The sequence below is a fragment of the Callospermophilus lateralis genome, chromosome 9 (assembly GCF_048772815.1).
Source record: "Callospermophilus lateralis isolate mCalLat2 chromosome 9, mCalLat2.hap1, whole genome shotgun sequence".
NCBI classification, from domain to species: domain Eukaryota; kingdom Metazoa; phylum Chordata; class Mammalia; order Rodentia; family Sciuridae; genus Callospermophilus; species Callospermophilus lateralis.
Genome location: NC_135313.1, coordinates 26,351,083 through 26,365,254, shown reverse-complemented (window position 1 = coordinate 26,365,254; position 14,172 = coordinate 26,351,083). Strand labels below are relative to the sequence as shown.

The 14,172-nt window shown below is 33.7% G+C and overlaps 1 protein-coding gene across 5 annotated transcripts in view; it reads left to right on the top strand.

The window, feature by feature from the left end:
- The window catches only part of Map2 (microtubule associated protein 2), a 277,851-nt gene that overhangs the window by 66,390 nt on the left and 197,289 nt on the right, over positions 1-14,172 (top strand). For all 5 annotated transcript variants that reach the window (XM_076865590.2, XM_076865589.2, XM_076865588.2 and 2 more), the window contains exon 2: positions 1,446-1,499. The gene's annotated coding sequence lies outside the window, so the exon portion shown is untranslated. The remainder of the gene's footprint in view (positions 1-1,445; positions 1,500-14,172) is intronic.

The window sequence follows — 14,172 nt, the reverse complement described above, 5'->3', positions numbered from 1 at the left end:
ATTCTTTTCCTTAGATAATTACTGTTTTAGGTTAATTTAGTTTTTGGACTTGTCCTGAGAGTCTAACAATGCAAGATTTCTGATGTAGAAGAATGTACTAACTTCTAATAATGACAAACATCCTTCTAGAACCTAGCTTGCTTTTAGTAGGAGACCTGCTTGAGATGCTTTGTGAAGCAAGTCAAGAATCACTCTGTCATTCTGAGATTTCGTTGTTATCCGTCCAAAAGGCAGGCTGGCTTTTGGTACAGACACTTTGGTTTGTTTTTGTCTGGGTTTTACCCTCTTGGTTACTTTTCTAGTATGATGTGCTATCCCACATATTGACTCCTCAGCAGATTTTAATGGCAAGGTTGGGATAAGAGACCAAAGGGAAGATTGATAAATTGCCAATGGAATTGTCTTGTTTGACCTTTGCTACCCTTAGACTGATTGATCATCTTGAGCTTAAAATCCACAAACTCCCTGAGGGCATTAAATCACATTAAAGATCTGTCTTAATCTGTTTGGGCTGTTATAACAAACATACCAAAGACAGAGTGGCTGATAAACAACATAAATTTATTTCTCACAGTTCTGGAGGCTGGTAAGCCCAAGGTCATCAATTCTGTGTCTTATGAGGGCTTGCTTTCTTACAGGTGCCTATTTTTTTGCTATCCTCACGCAGGGGAAGGGTGAAGGGTACCAATCACAAACTTCTATAATTCTGAATTTCCCTCCTCTAAGGTACTAATCACTTCTGAAAGGTTCTGCCTCTAATACTTTAGGAATTAGGATTTCAACATATGAATTGGGGGGAGGGGACAGAATGTTAAGTGTATGGGAGGATCCAAATGTATCAGCTTTATATATTTAATTAAACGTCTTTTAAGAGAAATTATAACACATTAGGAACAGAATGTATTAGCAATTCTTTTTGCTTGAGAGCTTTAGAATATAAACATAAGCATCAGGTATGGTGAAGCACACTTGCCATTCCAAAAACTCCAGAGGTTGGGGCAGGAGGATCTCAAGTTCAAGGTCAGTCTTGGCAACTAAGCTAGACTTTGTCTCAAAATGAAACATTAGAAAGGCTGTATATGTAACTCAGTGGTAGAGCATGACTGGGTTCAGTCCCTGATACTGGGCGTGGTGGTTTTAAGAAAGAGAAGAAAAATATTACAATCATAAGAATTCTTTGAAGTATAGAAACTGCTAAATATAAAAACAGAACCAAATTTTGGCATTTAATGTTTTTTTAAATGAAATCTAAAAAATAATTTCAAGTTTAAAGTGTTATTATTATATAATCCCAGTATGTTATAAATGGATGTGTTTCAACCAGTGCATTTTACAAAACAAGGAATAGGTCACTAGCTCCCCTGACTTTACCTTACTCCTTAGGTAGAAAAGGCTGAATTGTTCTACTGATCTAATTTAGTTGGTGTTTTCTCTTTTCCTTTCAGATTTTATTGTTCTGATATCATCAATCTATCTTCTGACTGCTGGCTAGAATCAAGGTCAGTGCTATATTTATATTGATAATGAATAAACTGTGAAATACAATCTTTAGATTGCTAGATTGAAAATATTCTTCTAAAGTGTGGTGAAAAGTTGAAATTGAAAAAAAAAAAAAAGTTGAAATTGAGTAGAAATTGGATACACTTCAGACTTGGCTCTGGAGCAAGCATGGTCCTTCCTGATCAGTGTTTGTTTTCAGTTAGTACAATTTCTTAGGTTATTGAAGATTAGACTTCTTTCACTGTAATAGCAGAGTTTTGATTATATAAAAAGATCCAATTTAATCATTTATTTTATTAACTGGAATACCAAAAGAATGCTTTTTTTGGAAGGTTGACTAACAATTTAAAACACGGTCCACTCTGAATTTACAGGGGAATACTTTTCATTCCACAATTTAGGACCCACAGAGAATGCATTACCTAAGAAAAGTGGAGTTGAAATGCACTTATGAATCACAAATTTCAATTAATTAGCAGACTATTAAGATGTCATGGCTTTTGTTCTGTTTACTCATTAATTGGCTTTTATGGAAGACTCAAAACCAGCTTAACTGAGTTTAGAGTAATAACAGAGCCTTGGCAGGCTTTCCTATCAATAGGCTTGGGATTTCATTTATCTCTTCTATTCTGTTCTCTAGAACATTTATTCGGATTTTAAAATAAAATTAAAAGCTAAACCCTGAAAGAAATGAGGACTTTGTTGCTCAGAAAAAGAGTAAAATGCCAGGCGTTGCTAAACATTTTGTGTAGGATTTTCATTAATGATTAACATAAAGGGTAACACTGGTTTTTCATTTATGCTTACTAATCAGGAATTTTCCCCTTCAAGTCCGTATTTAACTCTTCAAACTGCAGTGCTAACATAGAGCAGGCACAAAGGAAACGTGTACTTTTTCTAGCCACAATTCTGGCAATACATTTTAAGTGCTTGTTTCTGTGCATGCCCCCCTCAACAAACACACTCAGATAAAAAAGACTACTATTATTTCTCTTTTATGTACAAACTGTGTTTTTCTATCTTTGAATCTGTATGGAATTATGTAAATATAACATGTTGGACTCATGCTGATGGATAATTGGCAGCTTAATTTTAAAAAAGTAAAATTTCTACACGTTATGATTTAAAGTCTGTTGTATTGTTTTAAGTGTTGATACGGTTTTGAGTTGAATTTATTAAAAATGCTTAGCCCAGCTTCCTTTGTTATTCTCTCCTTAGGGTATTCTATGTTACCTTGTGTACATTTAAACTTGCAATTGCTTTTAAGACCTCTTAGACTTTTTCTACCCTTTTTTCCCTGTGAGCCTCTATCCCATTCACTTGCCAAACAGAAATTAGAAGTAGATGAGGTTTTTGAAAACCATACATATTTGAATCAGGAATATTTTCAATGCAGAGGGTTAAGTTCGAATTGTCAATTTTCACTTTGATAAGAAGTCAATTCTTCCCTTTTCTTCTTGAATTAGAAGGAAATGCTTCCTTTTCTGATTTTTGTTTTCCCATTGATGTAGTCAACATAGTGATTAGAAATCTCACTCTGCTCTGGCCACTTTTCAAAAAGAAAAAAAGAAAAGAAAAAAGACATAAGATTTTGTAAAATAAAAAGCAGTGTTGTACAAAATCTGCCTTAACCTGTCCAGTTTCTTTTGTGGGAATATGAACATAGAGTGTGACTGGTCAAAATGTGAAAGGTCAGAATAATTTACATATTCTCAAATAAATATGCTAATTATATACATAATATACACAAAGAAATGGAAGCATATTTAAACATTTATTATCAGGTCTTTCCAGCTAAGAAAAAAAGATGGTTAGAATATTTGATAATCAGTTATTTAAATCATATTTTGTAAAAACTGCTATATTTAGCAAGCCTTTTAAAAATATATCAACTCATCAAATGAATAAATTTTCAAAACACATTATATCTTTTGAAAATGCCACTACCTCAACTAGAGCTAGTTTTTTTGATTTAAGAAAAAAAGAGTTTCCCTCATAGAAAAAACGTTTCTATGTGATAATAAATTAGCTGGGCAAAATGACTATTATTGCTAGAAATAGGACATCTAAAAAGCCATTACAGTACTTTATGAATTCTGAGATGTATTTTTTTTTTTACATTAAAGTAAAATTGGATGATTCTATAGTTTGGTTGGCAGCTTTTACTTTCTTTCTTGGTGGTAAATGATGTGTGTCTTATAATGGGTTGTTTCTTAAAAATCTATAAAATGCAATATTACTGACTCTGGACTAGAAAAAAAATTGAAAGTTTAAAAAATATTATAAAAAGGAATCAAAGTCTACTTCTACAAATTGATACTACATGCAATGTTGGTAGCGGACATAAACAAATTAGTAGAAGTGTTATTTATAATAGGAAGATGCTAGAAAGAGTCTTGATTGTTTAATAATAGGTAAATGGTGAAGTAAATCATGGAATATCCATAGGGTAATGTAAATATAACATATTGGAATCATGCTGATGCGACCATTAAAAATCACCTTTCAATGAACTAGAAGTTACAGGATGCAAAGTCTCATTTCAAAAAACAAAGCATGACAGAAACTAGAAACTAAGAAGGTAAACTTGCCACTAATTTTTTTTTTTTTTTAGGGGGGGGAGTACTGGGGATTGAAGCCAGGGGCACTCATCCACTAAGCCACATCCCCAACCCTATTTTGTATTTTATTTAGAGACAGGGTCTCACTGAGTTGCCTAGCACCTTGCTTTTACTGAGGCTGACTTTGAACTTGTAGTCCTCCTGCCTCAACCCCCAAGCCTCCGTGATTACAGGCATGCACCACCACCTCTGGCATTTGCCATTGATTCTTTTTCTTTTTTTTTTTTTAATTATAAATGGACACAATATCTTTATTTTGTTTGTTTATTTTTATGTAGTGTTGAGGATCGAACCCAGTACCTCACATGTGTGAGGCAAGAGCTCTTCCCCAGCCTGCCACTGATTCTTAATAATATTTTAAATGATAGTTTTTGCTTTTTAAAAAATGTTCACTTATTTTTCTGATTTATTTACTTTTCTTTATCATTAACACTGTCACCAGAACTTTGGTATAAAACTTTCCAGTTTTTGACATGCTTTGTTGTTTGAAATCAGACTTTGCATCCTGTAACTTCCAGTTCATTGAAAAGTGATTTTTAGTGGTTGCGGACTGTTTTATCCTATGGATATTGCATAATTTACTTCACCATTTACTTATTATTAAACAATCAAGACTCTTTCTAGCATCTTCCTATTATAAATAGCACTTCTACTAATTTGTTTATGTTCCCCACCAGCATTGCATGTAGTATCAGTTTGCAGAAGTATAATTATATAATATGAGGAAACTAATATATTGGAAGTGACAAACAGATACATTGTGTGTGTTCCCTAGCGTCCTTACCAGTGCCTGGTAACATATGAAGTGAGAGTTTCACAATTCCAGTGCCATGTTAGAATTAGAACTTTAAATTTTCCTCTCAATTTGGTAGGCAAATAATGATTTCTCAATTTTTTTTATAATTTAATATAAAATAGGAAACAGTTACTTATGAAGGAATAGCCATGGGTCATTAAAAATATCAGTCTAAACAACATATTTTCCTTTTTAGATAGAATTACTGGGTGATGTTAATTCCACTGACTCTCTCACTCTCAGCCTGGGAAGACTATTAAATCTTACGCTATTGAAGCAAGAATCAGAAACAGAATGATTTTCACTGTTAGAAAAATAGAAGTTGGTGTTAATTACATTAAATCTGGTTTTCTTGAGAAAGAGGTTGAGAGCCCGAGGAACGGAATAAGGGTAGCAGCTTTAACAGAGTCCTCAAGTTTACTTATAACTGAAATGTTGCTCAGCAAGTGATTTAAGGTACAACAGCTTTTTTGCAAGTGTTTGGATGTTGTGATAAGCACTCAGATATTGCACAAATCTGAAGGAAATGATGGGCCATAAGTCTTACCTGGTGCTTAGATTTTATGAATTTTGACTGCAATGTTTTAAAAATATTTAGAATATTTTTCTAAATTGATGCCTAGTGTCTTTTAACTTTGCAAAACGAAAAGTTAAAAAGAAAATATTATTGCTGCCTTATCTGTGATTCTTCTTCACCCTATAAATAATCATTTTTCCTTTATCCTTTCCTAATGTAATTAGGAGGTAGCATATATATTCTATTAAGACACAACCTCCAGCCCCACACTACCTCACCCTGAAAGAGCCTTACTAACTTAGGGTAGACACCGAGTGCTGAGGACTGTATTTCTTTCCATGGGATTTTTGACGCTAAGAAGACTTCTCTGTCTTTTCAATTTCTTTTTACTATATTACAGTGTTCCTGGTGGTCTTGATTGAAGCACATATGTTTGAAATTAGATGAATTTATGGTTTCTTTGTGCTTTGAATCCTTGAAAAGATGATTTCCTATGATCAAATCAATAATAACTACCTAAAATTGTTAATCAAAGGCTTGAGTTGGATTCCATGTTCCAAAACATTCTGGATCTCATGCTTCTTTTCTGCCTGGATCTGGCCTCTGGTAGTTCCAGTGTGTGTTCCTGTCTTGACCTCTGACAGGGCTTCTCAACTGAGCTGCTGGCAATGCCCTCTTATCTTATTATGTATAAAACAAGAACAGTAACTTATACTTAATTTGAAGATTAAGTGAGAAAATGTATTACTGTGGATCTTAAAAATGGAAGCTTTCAATCCTTTCTCCACTTTTAAAAAAATTTTATTTTGCAGCCCTGGGGATTGAACTCAGGGCCTCACATGTATCAGGCAAGTTCTCTGCCACTATGCTACATCCCTAGTTCCTCAATCTACTTTTAAAGTCTCCATTGAAGGCTTTTTCTTTTCCTTAATTTCATATGAGTAATAAATTCTGGGGTTTGTCTTAAGAAAGGAAATAACATTAATGAGGTTCTCGAAATATTGTTATCAAACTTGCAAAGACATACCTGAAAATAACAGATTTTAAACTAATCAGAAAGTAATTTCTCTGTGTTCTGTTGGATATAATATAATTCATAGTATGAACATTATTAACAAACTTAGCAACATATTTCCCAAGTAAGCAGAATTCTAATTTTTTTTAAAAAAAGAGAAGTGTAGAAATTTCTAATGCTGTAATCAAACTGGGAGTAGGAAGAGAGGATGCTCTTAATGTCTTGCTAGTACCCTTCAGTGCTTTGAGCTGTTCAGAGTCAGGACAAAGTTTTTAAGAGCTTCTTAGTTAATGGTCTAACATTAGCTCAGGGAGAAGCCGCATTTCTCTTCCAACTTGCTTTATCCATCTCTTACTGCATTTGTTCATACTTCTTTATGGTGTGATTATTTCTGGCTAGATGCCCTATTTCCTCTACAGCTCCCAGGATCTCTATGGAGAGTTGAGGTCTTTACTTTTATGCCTCCTGCCTTCATAGGGCCTTGCAGAAGTGGACACCTAGAAAATGCCTATGTATTGAATTATAATGACCTTAAAACAATTTTATTACATATCTTTAGATTGAATATAAAGCAACATGTATGCACTTATGTGTATGTTATAGTAATGGTTAATCACCATTATTTTCTTCCTTGGTGATGGAAAAAGTTAACTTAAAAAAGGACTCAAATAATAATCACAAAAAGGGCATTTGAAGCAATCATGGTTATGTTTAATTTAGGGATTTTAGAAAAACAGGGGTAAGAGAAGGGTAATTGTTTTGTTATTCTGTTTTATCCTTATTTAGCATAATATAATTGTATTTTTAGGGAAGATACATATCCATAATTATAATTATTGTATTGATGTATGCCACAGGTGACTTTGAGATGCTAGAAAGATTTATAGAATGTCCATTTATTTGTTTGCCACTCTAAGAAGAAATGCAAAGCTACCAGAATCACATTTCGAACCACAAATACTAGTTAGTCCTTGTGCCATTTTTCTGAAATCTGAACCATCATAAATATATATTTTCTCTTTTTTGTAAAAAGTAATCCTTTCCTATTAAAAACATTGCAATTAAGGAATTAGCTCATAGAGGACTTGGAGTGGAGATGGGGAGGGAGTTGAGGTGGATGTGGCAGGCAAACTTGTCACTCTTGGGACCTGATGGAGAACCTCAAGGATAGATGTTTCTAGGATTACTCCTTTATTTGGGCAGTTTTGACATACCAAGGAAGGAGGATTGTTGATGGCACCCAGACAGATATGAAAACAATACTTTTGGGAAGCATCTTAAAGGACAAGTGTTGGATATGTGTTTTGTTTTTGTTTTTGTTGTTTCCATGTAAGATTCTTTTTTCCTTAACCAAATGTAGTATCAAATGGCTACAAAAGACAACCTCTGGATATGTTTTCATACAAATTTAATTTGATGACTGCCTATCTTTATTCTTTCCCTGAAATCTTCTGAAAGAATGCCATTCCAAAGAATAGCACAGCTAATCTTTTCTGCATAGTGTTTATGTCATTAAAGAATACTATGATGTAAATTTGAGCTTTCTATCTTGTTAGGATGGTTTGGATAATTTAAAAACAAAAGGAGTATATTTCCTTTTTCTTTAAAAAGAAGTCCATTCATTTAGAAATACTTTATTTTATGTTCCACTTTTCACAAAATAGGAATTTATAATATTAAAAGGGTATGTACTTACTTTTCCCTCTGCATCTATAAATCAATATAAGGCTCCATAAGCTTTATTAGTTATTCATTTGAGAATAGAGATTCAATAATTCTGTAGAGACATGCTGCTTTTGAGTGATTTTGCCAATAAACAATATAAGGGTTTCACTATCTGGGTCATTTCTGTAGTAGAGGGTGAAATTTTGTGTCTTTTCTGAACTAAATTATTTTTATTTAATAACATAAAATGTTAGTTAAAGAATTATTTATCATAACAAACCAGTGTGGATTGGGTTTCATTCTCTATTATTCAGTATCTTATACATGTTCCTTTAGAATCCTTGCTTTGTTTACTTTTCTTTCCACCATTTCAAATCTAATTAATGAAGAGCTGAATTAGAGAAAAAAATCACTGAATACATTTTACACATGCCCCTATGTATGTATGTTTCTCTTTCTTTCTCTTCTGTCATACTGAAAGTTGTATGCCTATCAGATGAAGTTCATAAATCAAAGGGAAAGCAAGTGATCTCTCAGTACCTGAATGTTTAAAATACAAATAGATGGTTGGAACTTTAAGTACTATTATTTTTATTTCATGCATAGAGAAACTGAGTTACTACTCTCCAAGCACAAATTTTGTGATAGATTTCCTTCTATGAACTGTAACTATTCTTAAAAATATAGTGAAATCTTTTATGGGATAAAAATAAGTAGAAAAAAATGCATTTAACCAACTGTGAATTACTTGTTTGTAATATGTAGATGTGTGTCATTCAAGATGCTTAAAGGAGAAGTTATTGTTTTTCAGAATGATAAGAGTGGGATCTTGATTTCTTTTGTCTGAAGGTATTTCTTCCATAGAATGGAAATCCTTTCTCAGACTTTCCTTCAAATCATTGCCAGGTTTATCAGCCTGCCAAAAGTAATTCTCTGCTACAAAAGAAGGTATCAGAAGTAGTCATAAACATCTTAAAAACATCTGTGGTGGTATTTTTTGAGGGATCTTAAGCCAGATATAAGGAATATCAACCCTGGAGAGAAGAATAAACAAAAATGGAGATTTTTTATTTTTTTAAAGAAACTGTGTTCAAGGAGAAACGGAGGGTCTGATTTCTGAGATCTTTAGTAAAGGAAAAATTACATGAATCCCTTCCTCTAACTGTGATTTTTTAAATTTTCAAATTTCTTTTTCACATTTGGAAATTTTAGATAAGTTTGGAAATATGGAAAATTGAATCTGAGCAGGAGTCTAACCTGATAGGCAACTTTAAAAATGCAAATCCCTTCCAATTTCATTTTGACTTTCCATTGTCTCTAAAGGACTCTGAGACCTAATTTAAACCACCTGGCTATAAAATCAAGGGAGGGGGGAAACCTTTGTACTTAATGTACCCTTAGGGTTTTCTATCTGTTTTATCTATTTGGAAATTAAAGTGTAAATATTTTACTATTAGTAGTTTGCCTGAGGCATGTAGAAACACCAAGGTAGGCTAAGTGTAGTTAATGACTGGGGAAAAACTGTATTTATGTATTCAGGCTAGCCTATTCCTAGTCTACAGGCATTTCAATGAAGTGTAATTACCTTTTCTTCTTCTTCATGTAAGTATTGTACAACATAAAAAATACATATGGTTCCGTGTTAATAATTACTGAAACTACCTGAAAACCTTTATGTTACTTGAATAATATTTCATGCACTAAGACTGTGGAATCCTCAGAGGAGTTCCCTAGTTTATTACCCATCATTAAACTTCTCCCTGCCTCTTCCATCATACCTGGAACAGTCTAAGGATGAAGTAAATACTTGTTAATTTTCTGATTTATTTATATCTGGCAGTTTGTAAACTTTATTATTGGCTATCAAATGTTGTTTTAACTTTGTATTTATAAAATAAGAAAAGTAACTTGTGTTTATAAAATAACACTTCTTATTTTGTAGAAGGGGATGCAAAAGATAATTACTCCATTTACCAATAAAGTGTAGAAAACTTTTAGAAGTATAATTAATTTTGTTACCACCTTTATGGAAAAATGCCAGTAGAAAACATAAAGAGTGTCTGAGATGTGATTTGATTTGGTTTTGCAATCAGAAAGCTTTCTCAGGTGAATGGCTTCTCTTTGGATTGAAGATAATTATCTTCTCCATTAATATGTCATGGTTTGCTCTGAGATATTTTTACAAGCTCATTATCTGTTTCAGAAAGCCCACATAATTTTTGTTTTTGATACTTATCTCTTTATTTCATCGTCTTGACATAGTCATAAATGATATTCCACTCAGATATACAAGCAGTGTGCCATTTAGTTGGGCGTAGAAGTCATTAGCTAACATGCCCTGCATGGAATACAACATGTCACAGGGCTGAAGGATGGCAGAAGAGAGACAGGGAGAAGTATGTCCAAGGAAGAAAGATGAGTCCCTGGTAGCTAAATAGAAGTTTGTTGTTGTTGTTGTTTTTGTCGTTTTAACATTTTTTTAGTTGCAATGGACATAATACCTTTATTTTACTTATTTATATGTGGTGCTGAGGTTTGAACTCAGTGTCTCATGCATGCTTGGCAAGCGCTCTACCACTGAGCTGTGACCCCCAGAAGTTTTTAAAAATGAAAAAGTGGGGGGGGGGAAGATGGTACAGATGATAGCCCATTTTTGCCTAGTCTGGACTTTGGTAAACAAATCATGTTCATAGGACTGAGTTTCATGAGCCTGTGTTTTTTCAGGGGAAAAAGAATTTATAAATAATAGTCTTTCAAAATCTTGGTTTGCTATCTGTACTATCACAAATAAACCCTTGCAAATATAAAGTAAGTCTACATGGGAAATTACAGTTCCAATGATACAGAGATTATTAATAAATCAAGTATTGAGAATCCACTTGTGACTCATTTAAGAACTAGATTCTGTGAATTCTTCAGAAGTTGCAAAAATGATTCCTTTGCTCCCCAATAGCTTAAGAAAATTAAAATTAAAGGTAGGGAAACCAAAGAATGTAAGTAGTAATTAATGCAGGTCATATCAATCAAATACAAAATAAAGATGTTTGTTGTGAGATCTGGAAAAGATATAATTCTCTGTGATTTAGGATCACATTTTAAAAAAGGAATTTCAGCTAAGCCTAAATAAGTGGGTAAAATATCAAGCCAGAGGTTGAGAAAGGACACTTCTTGAGGGGATCTTCTTAGAAGTCAGGGCCCAGAGAAGGGACTGACTCCAGGTTTGGGACACCTGTACAGAGTGCAGAGCAGGCTTACTTTGGACTGAATTCTGCCTTTGCCCTCTCTCCTTTGGTTTGGCCTTCCACTTTTTCTTTCCACAAATATTTGCTGAAGTACTTTATATGTAGTTTTGAAACTATGGGCAGACATCCAGAGCATCATGAGATTTTTTTTTCATACTTTGTGTCCAGGAAAGTTACATAGAGAGATACTGATGTGAATGTCTATTCCAACAACCTCCTTCATAAATTTTTCTTTTTGTCTTAAGTCTTGTGAAAAGAAAACAAAAAAAATAGCACCAATATCTAGGAAGTAAGTGTTCCGACTAGCTCTCTTGATATCTTTATTTCTTTCATTTTGATATCAGTATTAATGAGCTCGTTTACAAAAATGAAACTGTAAAATTGAACTATTATATATCTTTATTAAAAATTTCAGATGGGAAATTTAGAATTTTCCCATTTGCATCCTTTGCTAAATATCTAAAAGGGCTCCACAATAATTAGTCCAAGGACTTGCAACCACAGTAACTAGTCCTTAAGCAGGATAACTTGCTGCACTATCCTAGGTTTACCGGATAATTAGGGTGACCATCTGTTAGCTAATTGGCTTTGTCAGGGAAGAAACAAACATCTCTTATTATGACAGGAAATGGTTTTGCAACTTGGAGCCTGGAGCCCACTAGTTAGGCTCCCACCTTCTCATGGGACCTGGGAGATGGAGGAGTGCCCTTCTCTGGATATTTGCATTTCCAAATGATGAATCTAAAGTCCTGGAGGAACCATTTCTGAATTGTGAGACTGAGTAGAGGCTTATTCAGCTATTTAAAGACTTACATACATTTGAGAATGTCTGAGAAAGAAATTCTCAATGAAGAGGGAAAGTGGAGAGAGGTCTCTATCTACCTTTACTTTCAACAGAGAGAATAAAACCTCTTGTGTTTTTAATTGCTATTTGCCTTTAAAAGGCAAAATGGTTGTAATTGTTTCTCAGGAAAAGTGGTCAATGGATGCTTTTGTTTCTCTTTAATGTATTATTAGTATATTCTAAAACCAAGAAAAAGTAGACTTTGAATTGAAAGATTTAAATAAAATCAGCATTATTTCACACTCATAGTAACTCACAGAGCTGGGCAAATTATTGGTGGTGGTGTTGCTCAGGTTGGGCTTTGAAAGGGAAGACGCACCTCCATGTGGAGAGCAGAATGGACAATGGAAAAGGAACTTAAATTACTCTTTGAAATGTGTTTGAGAATGGAGTTCACAGTTTTCTGGTGCATTTAACTTAAACTGGGCTCAGCTACTAGATCTCCAATGCTCATTCAAATGCTAATGCTTGGCCATCTGCCCTTTCTTTTTTTTTTTTTTTTTTTTTTTTTTTTTTTTTGAAAAAAGCAGGAACTTGCTGAAGGTCTTGTGACCCTAATTACTGCAATTATGAGCTTTCTGGGAGTAATCACTCAGGTTGCACCCAGAGTGAGCATCTGCTGATGATGAATAGATGAAGAGATTACTAAAGACAGGCTTCCCTATAAGTCAGCCAGTGATTCATTTCTTAATATATCTACATATACACAGCTAAAATCCATATGCTCTAATAATAGCATTCTTTTCTCCATCTTTTCCCCCCTAAAATTCCTCTTTAAAAATTTATAGGAACCACTTACAATACATATGTGTGCAAGAGTATAATTAGAATTCTAAAGAGGGACATGGAGAAAACATTCTAATAATAACTAATAATGAAGCAGGAGCCTTCACCCACACAGATTGTACTTCTCCATGAAAAGAGAAAAGAATTTAACAAGGGCTCAGTCTTTCCAATAGAAGTGTTCTTTTGTATTACTTTGTTTTGTTTTATTAATTTGGAATGGAAGAGCCAATTTCTAATGATAAAAGTGTGTAGGTAAGGAAAAATTCTTCAGATAACTTTTAAAGTTCATTCTCTAGCAAAGCAAACTACTTTCCCTTTCATGAGGCCATTGATTGTTGAAAATAGTGTTCCTTATAATGTTTAAAAACTATCATCTCCCTTGTTCTCTACTACTTAAACTTTTCATACTATGTAGGACTTAACAGTTTTAAGCTTCACTGAGTATAAGTGCATTCATTTTTAACCTCTCTCATCTCCCACAGTAACTTCTGAGCGAAACTGTCTGTGCTGCCTTGCATGTTGGGGTATGTGGCAGTACCTTTCAGTACCAATTATCAGTCTACCCATGTTTGTTAACGACAGAGAGATTAAAGGAAATGCGAGGCGTCTTTCTTCTTTTGAAGATCAATCATTTGCCAACTTGCTTCCAACGTGAGGTTTAGAGCATTTTTTAATTTCCTATTTTACTATAGAAGTAGGCTAAGCTTATTTCCAGTCTGTGTAAAATGACTGAGTGAGTTATTCATTCATCAAACAAGTGCTTTGGTGGGTACCATATTGTGTTGAAGAGTGTGCAGGAGAACAGGACAGGAACAGTCTTGCTCATTTTCATTCAGGTAGCAACAGCCTTCCAACTACATACGTGTGCTTAACAAGACTTCTATGTGATATACCCAAATAAATTGCATTCTTTGCAAAGTGATGCACCTTCATTTTTAAGCAGTGTAGAAATGTATCAACAGATATTGTAAAGCAATTTTGTGACAGCACCTGTTCAGTACCCTCTTCTTTGTCTTTAGTAGAAAATGACACAATTTAATATTCAGGAATAAAGATGTTCCTTGGATTGTAACCTTTTTATCTACCTTTCATCCGTCTGTCTTTATATTTCCTTCTTGCTTCTTGAAAACTCTTTAATCTTCCCCAAAGAAGAAAAAGAAAAAAGTCACTTAAACTGTACGGATTG